Genomic DNA, 12,391 nt, shown 5'->3' with positions numbered 1-12,391 from the left:
GGGGCGCGCGCCTCCTCCTCAACTACTGACTTACTGATTAAATTAAAATACCTTTAATTAGGACTTGGTATCTAAAAATCTAAAAATACTAAGTGCATGCGAATTATGTAGGAACACCCATTGCTTTATCGAAATAACATCAATAATAGAATATAATAATAATAGAATATGTATATATATGTACTGACATACTGTATTATAACTCTATATTGAAGCAATCGTGTTATTTACAGAACACGCTACATGTATTTTTTTAATAGTATTTTAATAGTATTTGTACAAACTTAGGTGTCAAGTTATAATATTGTAAGAAATGTATATATTATTTTTATTTGTTAAATAGCTTTTAATTTCAAATAAAGTTCTTCATATGCAATTAATTTTGCTTAACGAGTTTATTTTTATATACCTATGTTCTTAAAGTAATCAAATAACATATACTATAGTAATTCAAAAAATTATTATGCAGCAAATATTAAACCAATTTTTAAAAATAGAAATGTAATAAACACAAAATAATAAATCAGTTCTTAAAAGAAAAAAATGTATCTAATGACGCCCCCCCCCCTGGAATAAATTCTGGATCCGCCACTGTAGTCCAGTGTATCAAACTTATAACTTTGCTATAAGTAACAAATATATTTTTTATTGAAAAGTATTTCATCATGCCTTTTAAATTTTTATATGCGTTAAAAGTAAAAAATTAAACAATTACTTTATTATTTTTATAATATCTCCGTAAAAATTACAATATTCAATTATTGAATATCAATTTCATAGTACATTTAATTACTATAATTATTATGTATTCATATATTATAATTATAAACCAAATAACTAATCGGCATAAAATTAAAGGAATCAGAGTTATTGTTGCTTTTGAAATAATCTACCAATTTCTTAAAATTTAACACTATGAAATGGTATTATTAAGATTAATATGGAGTTTTATAATTACTATTTACATTACATTTATCAGAAAGCTCAATATTTTTTTACATTTTTATCGTAATAGATAACTTATATAGAAATAATAGTAATCATTTCCTGGTAACCTTTGGTGTTTAAAAAAGTTCTACAATTGAAGTATTCAGAACTTAATTAATTTTAATTATTTACCTTAAATAAAAGAACCAATCAAAACAAAGTTGTTAAAAAGATTTACTCAATTGAGTGTATTATAAAATTTGATTATAATAATTATAATCAAATTTTATATTATTGTAAAAATCCATTGTTAAATTTAGATAAAACTAGGAATCATTTTTTTTAGAAATTATTTATATAGCAACATGTTACCAACAAATTTGGAATGTTAGAGACTGGTAGTAGACCACACAAATAGAGTTAAAAAATTAATAAATTATAAAGTAAAATTATTTACTTTTGTAGTTGATACTTTTATCATATCAAATCTTATTCGATAATAATTATTTTAAAAATATTAGAAATGAATGATTTTAATTGTTTGTATGGATAAAGCTGATTTAGCTACTTTTTATTTGATTTACGGATTTTAGCTTCGATGCGAAGCTGAGAAGGTATTAATTTTACCATGATGTGTTTATTTTTTTTTTTTTTTTTTTTTTTTTGTGTCTGTCACTACTTTTTCTCAGCTCTCACTGGACCGATTTCTTTTAACAATACGTCAAAAGATCACAAATTGTATCTAGTTGAAGACATTACCCTTAAAAATTTAAAAATTTTCCCTCGTTCCCCGCAAATGGGGGAAATATCCAAAAAAATTACAAATTTAAAAATCGACAAATTTTGTCATTTTTTTCACTTTTTTTTCTTAAAACTTCCATAACTTTTTCAAAAATCAACAAATCAACATAATTTTTTTTTAAACTAAAACCTTAGATATTTTCCTTTCATTTGATATAATTTTTTTGAAAATTTAACACTTAACCTGCTCATGGGGGGGGATTTAAAATTGCAACTTTTTTACAAAAACTAACTTTTTCAACTTAATTTTTGAAAATGTTCCGGAAATACTGCGTCCTTTAAACATATATCAAATTAAAGCTTATTTTATGTACTAAAAAATGAAAAAAAAAATTTAAAGCTGATAAAGCTGATTAAGGTACTTTTTATTTGATTTAAGGATTTTTTTTTCAATTTTTGAGGGTAATATCTTCAACTAAATACGATGTGTAATCAATTGATATATCGTTGAAAAAAGTAGGTTAAGTGAATGTTAGAAAAATAAATAGCAGCCACAAAAAGAAACCCAAAGGTAAAATAATAATAACATGAATAAGAAATTTCTTCTCACGAGATGAGATTAAAATACTGAGATCCTTGATATTCATTGAATTTATTGGATCTAAATACGATAAAAATCAAATGATTTGAAAATTTTTTTATAATTCAAAAAAATGCAAAATATAAATTGCCACAGGTGGATTTGAATCTCGTACCCTAAGCGTGAAAGATACATGTGTTAACAATTCGGCAACTGTACGTCGATTTCGTCGATTGATAAAATTGACAACTAAGCTAATTCAAATTGTAAAGTTTTTTTTTCGACTTTTCGAAAAACAAAAAAATTTAAATAAGTTTAACTACTTATGTCTTATAAACTTTATTCTAAGTCAATTAAATTATATAATATTCATAATAATCAGTGAATTCCGCTAGTAAGATATTTTAAAATAGAATAAAACACAAAATCCAGAATTTTAACAAAAAATTAGCATATTTTTGAATACGGTAGCCATTTTCATCAAAAAGAAAATGTATATTACGAATTTTTTTTTTTTTTCATATTATAGTATATAATATAAGCTTTAATTTAAGATTAAATAATAGTGTTAATATTTCCGGAACATTTTCAAAAGTTAAGGAGAAAAAGTTGTCATTTTGTATCCCTTCCCGTGGTCAGGTGAAGGATCAGATTAAAAAAAATTATACACCAAATGATTGGTAAATACCCAAAATACCTGTTAAAAAAAATTGACAGATTTTGATGAAGATGGGTGAGAAAACGAGTGAAGTCCGGCCATGTGACTCGGACTATCTTTTAGGTGCCATCTTCTTGCATAGAGCACAGCATATAATTCGATTGAATCGTAACACATTTATTTAATATTTAAATTTCTTTATAGTTAAATTAACACCATTAAAAACACAAAATATTTTAGTTGCTCACATTTATTATATCTTAACGTTATGTTTTTAATACTTTCACGAGAAAAAACTTATTTATAAAATGATTAAAAAATGTTGGTATCATTTTCTCTCGTCACAATACTATGATCAAATTATTAGGGTAATTTTTAGAACAAAATTTGAATTTAAATTAAGAATTAAATTTTAAAAATAAGCATATATTTTTACAAATGTATTAAATATTTTTTTGTAATTGTAAAAGTTATACCACCTACCATTTGACTTTAGTTTTAATACTTCAGAGTTTTTTCAATAGATGTCACAGTATGTGCAGTTTTTTTGAACTTGAAAATCAATAATTCCATCAGCACGGAATTAAAACACTAGAGGGCTTCCTACATTTAAGTCTATATATTTTGATTAAATTAATCTTGGATTTTAATAATTTTACCGTATTAATAGTATTACTTATATAACCACACAAAATTTATTTTGAAAAGTGCAAATTTATCTTTAACTAATTTTTTAAGGTTTTTAATATTTAAAAACTGAAAATGTATTTTTCAGTATGTATATTAAAATGTATTTTATTTTATACAAAAATATTATAAATTAATAATTTTGAACGACAGTAATTATTCAATGATATTATATGTTAAATCAGTATACATAAAAAAAATTCCAGAAAAAATTAAAAAAAATTAAAAATTTACCCTAGAATCATGAAACATTGCGTGGAAGGTATTGAATGAACTTATAAAAGTTATTGATTGTCGTTAATTATGTTATAACGAATTTCTATGGACTAAATTTATTTTACACATTTTAATTAAAATTTTCTGAAAACATCTTTAAAAGATCAAAAAAAAAAATTTCATTTAAATAATTTTTTTATTGACCTATAACTAAAGTTATATTATTGTTACATTAATAGTATTTTTCTGTTGAACTGAATTCATTGCTAGTATAAATGCATTTATAGCTATAAATACTTTTCAGGAGAATACGAAGGTTTTCAAAGCAATTTTACTTATATTTAGAGTATTATAGCTATCAATTTTTATAGTTTTTTTATACACCACATCTCTGTTCCAGTTATCTATCATGTTACAAAAGTCAAGTAAATAGATTTACTTTATGTAAAGTAACATAATGTACTAATGTCATAATAAAACGAAACAAATTTATTATTCAAATGTTTGTCAACAAAAACTTTAAGATAACAAAATTAAATTATTTAATCTTTCATACTTATTTGCATAACATCCTATGTAAACAGATTATCCCTTAGCAAGGAATGTTTTAAAATATTTCTTATTAATACCCATTTAACAAAAAAAAAAATTAAATCTTAATCAAAAATCATATTAATATAGAGTAATTCGTTTAGTTATCAAAAAATAATTTTTTTAAACATTATAATTATATAACAGATTTATTATTACAAAATAACTTCTAATATCTAGATATAAAATGAATAGTTTAATCTACTCTTAAATTTTAAATATTTTTTGTTTAATATTAAATTTAAAAACAAAAAAATGAGAACGTTCGGTTATTGAATATATTTTTTTGCTGAAACCTTATTTAAATGTCAAAATAAGAATATTCAATTTTATCATATAAATCATGCATCACAATTTAACAAATTTACTCAATTTTGTAGTTTAAAAGTTTATAATTCTTATTTTTAATAAAAAATAGTAAAAGCCAGTTTAATGTGAATACGCCAAATCTAATAACATCATTAAGATTTAAATAATAAATGGGGCTTACAATTTTTTTTTCAAACTAAAAAATTTATATTAAAAAAAGACTTATAAATATAAAATCGCAGGTTTTTAAATTTTTGAGTTTTATGTATACGCGTGTTTTTTTAATAATTGCACATTTTCTGATTATTTGTGATAAGAAAACAAAATATTAAAATAGTAATAATAATGATAAAATGTGTGAAAGGGATGAAATCGTAGAATGGATAAGTATCGGTATTTCGGAGTGGACTAATATTGAATGAATGATGTTAAATATACCTTAAAAAATTATAATTTTTCTTATTGGTTTATTACGCAATAGATTGTTTGAGATTCGAAAATATATGTTAAATTTTACTTATATCTTATGTTGTCCAATAATACTTTAAGTACCCTAACATTGCTTGTGATATTAAATGCACGTATATGTTTCACACTACAAGTTGTGTGAAAACTGTTCAATATAAAATAATATGCAACGGTATTATATAATAATATTTAATTACACAGGTTTCATGACTGATTTTTACTTGCGAAAAATATACCAATATTATAATAAACCGATCACCTGTAGAATTGTACGCTTGTGAGACACGTGTTATTCCTAAAATGGATAATAACAAATTGTTTGCTTTTGAAAAGCATATATGTTAGACAATTTTTTAATCAAAAAGGCATAATGATGGTAATTTAGGACAAATGAAGCGTTAATAAGATTATTTTTAAAATACAATATTATAGGAATCATGAAAAGTAGTATAATATTTGAATGGTGTCACGTTACCATTATTGTAAAAAATTATTATAATGAAACACAGACAGAACACCTGCTTCTAGAAGCTGATGAATTGTTGAATAATAATTATTGGAAAATTGACAATCGTCCGAATTACTATTTAAACCCAAAGGACCAGGCCATCGTTGTCATTCGATTACAGTGCTTTGTGTCATTCATCAGTCTCAGTACTCGGTTATCGCTGTCCGGCTTACTATATTAAGTCAAGTCTTTGTTCTTCCTTTTTCACTTACCTACTTTAATCTTCTACATCTCAGTCTTTGTGTATTGCACATCGACTGTACCTCGTACTCCTTACCTGGTATGCCCAGTATTTATGTCTTGCAATTCGTCTGCATCTCATGTCTTGGTGTTACCCTTATTCCCTATCTATAACAACGGCCTTTCAACTCCCACAGCTGACCCGAAGTGTCAGTCGAGCGCGGTAACTTCTGCACGCAGCAGACTTATCATCTTCGTACCCATACTACTCTACGCTTATTCCAAGTAAGCGTTTTGTGTTACGACAATATAATGAGATCATAAGGTCATGTGCGGAGATCTGAAGGAGTAAATGGAAACACAATAAAATGGAGACCAAACACAAAACAGCCTAAAGATCGGTACCATTAATTCAATAATATCCAGGAATAGCCAAAATATTTTTTTAATTTGGACTAGACCAAGATTTGTTTCACCGGTATTTAGATAAAATTTGATGGTCCACCATAGAAATAGGCCTACACTATATAATACCATTGTCAATATCTATGGATACGTTTAATTATTGGATATTTAATAAAAGAAAAATTTTTATTAACTAAAATATTTTATAAAAAATTAGTAATTAAATAGATAAAAATAATATTTTAATATAAATTGTTTTTATAGGCTTAAAATTTTAAAGTTTTCAAATAATGTTTTTAAAAAGCCTTTAAAGATTTTATCACATAGTATTTGTTGTTTATCATAATTAAATTATGATTTTACATAAAAGAATCTTGTATACGTTTTTACTTAATTACTTATAACACAATTTTGCTTGTGAAAACAAGTAATTAGAATGTTACAGTAAAGTCTGATACTAGCCTTTAGAAAAACGTTTGAGTTATTAGTTTGCAGTATAATAATTTAATATAATTTGTATTAAAAGACTATACCAGTAAATCAAATATTTTATTAACTTGAATATATTTACAAAGTTTCAAAATTATTTTTCTATTATTGATATAATTTAATAAAAAATAAAAATAAATAAAATACTATTTAATAATCATAAAAATAATACTCCAATTTCATTAAAATAATAATCAACATTCATGACATAACTAAATAAATGATGACATATAATTGAGTTATACTTTACCATTACATGAATCAGGGTTAGGAACCAAAATAATTTTGTTTTTTTGGCGATTTTCTTATATCTAGTAAATGGACTATTTTATATTAAGTAATCAATATTAAATGTTTTTTGGTATGTTGAAAAAATAATTACAGAAACCAAAAAAAAAAAAAATGAAACTTCAATTAAACTTTAATTAAACTTTAATTTTATAATGTCAACTATTTCAAATAGTAACATAATTAACTAGATAATTAGTTGTTATTATTGTTAAAAAATATAGTTTACACTTTAATCAGGTATAAGGGAAGAACATAAAAAATATTTTATGATTGATAAATTGAAAAAAACGTGTATCGAAAAGAAACAAACAAAATCTTCAATATTATTTTTATTTTTGGATTACTCAAGCGGTCCATTTACCACAAATTAGATTTTTTTTTTAAATCTATTATTACATATTGTCATAAATGTATTACTATGTAATATAGTAATACAAATAGACAAATTAAAAAATAAAAACATTAAAAAAAATAAAAATTATTTTCATAATATGCTACTTACGATAATTAATTATGTTTTTATCATAGATGCCTTGTAACTTAATATGTGTTGAATAAATAATTTCTACTAGATGAATAATTTTTTTTCAATTGAATCACCTTTTTTTATTTATTATGATAGTATTCTTATTTATTGAAAAATTACCGACTAAAACAATTAAATATTGACTAGTGGGGTGATGTAACACCCTCGTGTATATTAAAAGTAATTTTTTTAGGCAATAGTAAATACATAAATGCAATTTTTATTTTGAATTTTTTGAACATTATTTTTAAAACATTTAAAATATAATTTTTTTCATAATTTAATGATATATATATATATATTATGGATCAAAAAAAGTCGATTTCGAAATTTGTGTAAGGATCATTTTAACTTTATTAAATATATTAAAATAGGTATTTTGTGAAGATTTGAGATTAAAAAAAAAAAAAAATTTAACGTGTTTTTTGTATTTTGTTCAAAAAAACAAAAAACTGCCTCTGTTATTCAATTTTTGGTAAAATATTATGATTAGTATATCAAAATATATTGATTTTTACTATAGAATACAAATTTTTCAGTTTCAAAATTTTAAGTAAAAAATTGATAGTGTGGATATCATAACGTCATTATATGGTATATTTCTAGTAGGTCTCAAGTAAGCTATATTAAATTTTTTTTTTTTTTATGCAATTTGGCTGATATTTATGTATATTATAAGTAGAAAAACTATAATTTACTAATCTTAAAAACTTATACCTTTTTTTAAACATTAAGTGTAAGCTAAAATATTTGATATTTTGAAAATATTAGTGAATACTTGAATTAAATACTTTTTAATTATAATTTTTTTATTTACGTTTTCAATAATTGTAATTTTGCTATACTATCGTAAAAGTAAAATTATATATTGTATTTATCTTGAAATTGTCTTTTTATAAAACGAAACAGATAAGTATTAGATGGTCAATCGTCAATTATAAATATTTTTAAGAATATCATATATTTTAGATTAATTAATTAATTTAAAAAAAAAAATCAGCACAAGGGGGTCGCGGCACAGTGGGGACGTGGCATAGTTGGATCAAGTATAATGATATCTGACAGTTATTAAAATCACAATCAAAATAAAACGCTTCGATGAAAATCTTTAGATAGTGTTTAATTTTAAAAAATTGGTGGATTATTCCAACAGCTACATGATCTGCTATTTCCTTATTAATATCTTGATTAAGATAAAGTACGTCGAATGAAAAAGGGTTATAAATATTATTTCTCATAAAAAAATTATGTTGATCCATACACTTTTCAATAAGTTATAGCATTATAAAGTTAAAAATGTGAAAAATAAAATCGAGAATTTTCACACAAAAATAGCATTTGGTAGCCATTTTCACCATGGAGACAAGTCCAGAGGTCAATTTTTTTTTTCCTAATAAAGTATATTATATTAGCTTTAATTTAAGATATATATAAAAGTGTCAGACCTTCCGGAACATTTTCAAAAGTTAAGTTAAAAAAGTTAATTTTTTGTGAAAAAGGTGTCATTTTAAATCCCCCCTGTGGGCAGATAAAGGGTCAAATTTACATTAAAAAAAATACCAAATGATAGGTAATGACATCAAGCATATATAAAAAAAAATTATATTGATATGTTTATTTTTGAAAAAGTTACAGCAGTTTTTAGTAAAAAAAATTGAAAAAATTTCGAAAATTAGTGATTTTTAAATTTTTAATTTTTTTAGAGGTTTCCCCCATTTACGGGGAACGAGTGAAATTTTTTCAATTGTTGAGGGTTATGTCTTCAACTAGATACGATTTGTGATCTTTTGACGTATTATTGAAAGAAATCAGTTTGGTGAGAGCTGAGAAAAAGTGGTAACAGACACAAAAAAAAAATACATCATAGTAAAACCAATACCTTCTCAGCTTCGCATCGAAGCTAAAAAAAACGTGCTTAGGAATAAATTTGATTAATTAAAAAGAATTTTTTTAATATTCATCTCAAATTAAATGTGAAAAAAACTATTATTTTATATTTTAATTTATAAAAAATAATGTAATATTATTATTAAATGTTACCAAAATAATCTATTAGTTGATATTTTATTAAAAATAACTGTTAGTTTTTTAAATGAAAACAGTTATTATAAAAGGGTCTAATCATAATTTGTGATCTTTTGACGCATCGTTGAAAGAAATCCGTTCGGCGAGAGCTGAGAAAAAGTGGTAACAGACACAAAAAAAAAAAAAAAAAAAACACATCATAGTAAAATCAATACCTTCTCAGCTTCGCATCGAAGCTAAAAAAAAGATATAAGTTTTTAAGATTAGTGAATAATTTTTTTCTACTTATAATATACATAAAAACACGTCGAGCGATCAGTAAACATTTTTTTAAAAATCTCAAATCTTCACAAAATGGCTATTTTAATGTATAAAATAAAGTTAAAATGGTTCTCATTAAAATTTCGAAGATCGACTTTTTTTTGATCCACCCTAATATATATATATATTGGTTCTATCATGATATAAAATCCTTATAGTGTATTTTAAGTTATTAGAAGAATGGATTCACTGACTCATATGTTCAAACATTTCATATCGCTTACTAAAATTACTTGAATTTTATTGATCACATTTAACTGAATAATAGGATTTCTATGCGTTTGATACACTTAGGATCTAAAACCTTAATGTACCTATAGTTTCATATTTAAAATATATACAAACAAAAGTTTTTATTGTTAATTGTTAATATAAATATGAAACTTTTAATTCAATTAATACAGATTTTTAATGACTACTCGGTGAAGATATTTTGCTATATTTTTTAAATTAAAGACTTAAAGTTTATTTTAATAAAATAATGATCATACTAGATCTATTATTATAATAGATTTATATTTATACTTATGGTACTAAAAATGTAAACAATATTATATATATACAGATGTTAAATTACTTTATAATTATTTTTGTAGCAAAAAAATTTCAGCCAATAATAAGAAAATATTAAATTGAATTGGGAATTAATGTTGTAGACTACTCCCATTATGATTAAATCTAACTTTATTAAATTGGATTAAAAATTTCAAAAGTTATCTAATGTATATACTTTAACTACTGAAAATTTCAAAACTGAAGATAAAATTAACAAAGGAATCTATAAAATGTATGAAAAGGTCAAAGCACATATAACATCTTATTTATATTTCAGCATTATAATTAATAAGTATTTGTTAGAAACTTAGTAAATAACTTCAAGATTTTATCAAAATTATACAACGATGAGATATACATATGACCTTGTCATAATTAATTATTATTAATAAAGCTAGGTATTATATGCATTTATAAAAAATTTTTTGAGTCACTTTGAAGGATTTTAGGCTTATGCAACTTTGTCATAGGATTAAATAGTAGTAAAAATATTTATCGTTTTAAAGGAAGAAGTAAGCCTCCTAATCATTCACAAAACTATAACCTTGGTAACAATGCGATAACAAATTTTCAAGACAATTTATACAAATTTGAACTAGTTGATGGCGTATTCAAAATAACTTCACAAATTTTATAAATGAAAATAACTTCTAGACCTATTAACTAGTATTATTACAATAGATATAAATAATATTTTGAAATTGAGAATATTTAGGTTTCAAAGGCCAAAATACTTTTTCTCTTCATCCGGATAATAAACCTAACAATGAAAGAGGTATAAGAGGGATATATCCCCTCAGTTCAAAAATATTTACACTGTGAATACTCTTACAAATTTTTATTGTTTAAAGAAGATAGTGAAAAATGTTATTATGTAAATCTATTTTCAGAAAAATACCCTAATATATTACTAATATACAACCTAATTTTTTCATCTATACGAAACTGAGAAAGTTTTAATAATTAATACTTTTTCAAAAATTGAGATCATTTTTTTTTAATTAAATAAATATATGATATATTTATTTTAAAAAATCGCTTAAAATCTGAAAAAGGTATACTTTGTTTTTTATAAACAGAGAAAATTACCCAAAAATTAAAAATCGTCAAATTTCTATATTTTTTAAACATTTTTATTTAAAACTTCCAAAACTATTGAAAAATAATTCAATAAAACGAAATTTTTTAGGAAAAGATCAGGTTTTCTTTTTTCATTAGGCATATATATTTTTTTTTTTTGAAATCAAACCCTTACCTACCCACAAGGGAGAATTCAAAGTAGCAACTTTAAAATAAAAATCGAACTTATGAAAATATTGAGAAATACTGACAACTTTAAAAAAATATTAAATTTAAATTTATGTAATATTCTTTATATTGAAAAAAAAATGACTTCGTAGTGCAAACATCTGTTATATTAAAAGGCTTTCATTTTTTTATAGAGTGGTCAAATTTTTTTAAACTTCAATTTTTTTCAATAATAACTTGTTGAAAAATGTATATATCAGCACAGATTTTTTCAGAAATGCGTTATGTATATTTTTTCTAATAGATTTTCCTATAGATTGCTTATTAGAGTATTTAGGTAATTTTGAAGTTTTTTATGAAAGCGTGAGTAGTTGTAAATTGATAGTTAGATTTATGATTATGTTAATTTATGTTGGGATTTTAAGATCATATTTTACTACTTTATGGTACGTATCAATGAGAACCTGACATCATACAAAAATTGATTAATTGGAACGCTTTTATTTTTTTTTAATTTGTAAGTATTGCTGGCCCCAATTTTGTATTGCATATAACCAAACAGGTCGAGTAGTCATATATATAATGCATTGTTATTATATATATTACTGTTTATAAGATATGATTTGAATAACAGGATATAAGGTACCAAACCGAATCAAAAGATTG

The sequence above is a fragment of the Daktulosphaira vitifoliae genome, unplaced genomic scaffold (assembly GCF_025091365.1).
Source record: "Daktulosphaira vitifoliae isolate Bord-2020 unplaced genomic scaffold, ASM2509136v1 Scaffold_1, whole genome shotgun sequence".
In the NCBI taxonomy this organism is placed as follows: Eukaryota; Metazoa; Arthropoda; class Insecta; order Hemiptera; family Phylloxeridae; genus Daktulosphaira; species Daktulosphaira vitifoliae.
This window is presented reverse-complemented; position numbering follows the sequence as displayed.